Here is a 1527-nt window from a genome sequence, read left to right on the forward strand (position 1 = left end):
AAATCCAGTTTAATTGGCTCTATTTAATAGGCAGTTGTACCTTGTCAAGGTTCATCATCCCAATTACTATGGCCTATGAGTCTCCATCTACTGTCCATATTTTCTTTCTCGCGTTCCTGATAGACTTGTCTGCCGACCTCCGTCTTTCACGAAATGTCTCGGGCTCTACTTCTGCAACCTGGATTTCCAGAAGAAAGGAAATACCCCAAGTTAATCCGATACCTTTTTCTTCCCTTCCTTATCGGTTAAGCTAATCATGAAGATCCTTTGTTATCTTCACAACGAAGCTGCATTTTACAGTGCTCTTTGGCAGTCAGCATACTATATATCCTTTCTAAATTTCTCCAAATATTTGGAATTTCAAAAGACCAGAAAAGAGAGAGAGGAAATTGCTCTTTGGGGCTCTTATGCTGCACAAAATGAATGGAGAAGAAGGAAAGAAATCCGTGACCTTGCACTCCGGAGTTGACACGCGGTGGGACTGCAGGTTAACCTTGGCAAGGGCCTGCTGCAAAGAACCCTGCAGCAGCTGTTGCTCTGAACACTGGTTTCAAAGGTCACGGACTGCCCTTGGAGGAGAGAAGGAGGGGGACATTAGCCATGAGGAATGCTGATGAAATTCAGAGGAGATCAGAAATTCAAAATCCTGTATTAGCTGTCTGCATCATGGAGTCTCGCAAGACCACTGTTTCTGTAATTTTCTGTAGAAGACCTTATAATATCCCACATCCTCAGGACGCCAGTAATATACTCAACGTCGGTTCCTCTTTTCTTTACTTATGTTCATGTGCAAGTATATCCAGAGATTAACAGCAAGCAGAAACTTCATAGCGTAGGAAAAATAAGCAACTTAAGATGGATCTGATTTACGATTTGTATGTAAAATAGGAGTGGATATTTTTCCAAAACGAAGTGGCAAACCACTGTTCATTTGCCTCTCTTTCCTATTGTGTCAAAACGCAAGCAGAAAGTAATATCAGAATTCCACCAACAAGTTTAACCAGATTTACAGAAGATTTACAAACTCTTTTTAATACCTTTTCATTCCGTACAGTTTTGAGCTGAAGATCTCTAAGAAACGTCAATTGACAATTAGGTGGCATGGATGTATGTATATATGTATGTATATATGAGCGCGCGTGTGTGTGTGTATTTATATATGTATAGAAGTCACATCACTATTAAAAGTCATCTAGAAACTTTCTCCAAAAATGGGTATAGTTGCAATTATTTTCATGTACTAGCACTGCAGAATAACACGAGTTAGTGCCTGAATATGTTGGTATTTTTAAACAAAATTATCTGTAATTTCCGTTGACAGCTATGTTTGATCTTCACTAAATTATGTCAGTGTTTTCAGAAATACCCTATTCTTGAGCGCCTAAGAAATACGTAATATGTTACTAAAAAGGAATCCTCAGATTTACGTAATTTTTTCATACTTGTAAAATATGATTATCAGCTGAATATCTCTGATTTCTTTTCATCATGCTTTCAGTGGTACCTGTACCTACAAGATCTTCTGCC

The 1527-nt window shown here is 38.5% G+C and overlaps 1 long non-coding RNA gene across 1 annotated transcript in view; it reads right to left on the reverse strand.

Annotated features, from left to right (window-relative positions):
• Positions 1-54: 54 nt before the first annotated feature.
• The window catches only part of LOC109364968, a 3274-nt gene continuing 1801 nt past the window's right edge, over positions 55-1527 (reverse strand). The window contains exons 2-3 of the long non-coding RNA XR_002110704.1: positions 452-564; positions 55-178 (exon numbers count right to left, since the gene is read on the reverse strand). This is a non-coding gene — a long non-coding RNA (uncharacterized LOC109364968). The remainder of the gene's footprint in view (positions 179-451; positions 565-1527) is intronic.

The sequence above is a fragment of the Meleagris gallopavo genome, unplaced genomic scaffold, assembly GCF_000146605.3.
Source record: "Meleagris gallopavo isolate NT-WF06-2002-E0010 breed Aviagen turkey brand Nicholas breeding stock unplaced genomic scaffold, Turkey_5.1 ChrUn_random_7180001948309, whole genome shotgun sequence".
Lineage (NCBI taxonomy): Eukaryota > Metazoa > Chordata > Aves > Galliformes > Phasianidae > Meleagris > Meleagris gallopavo.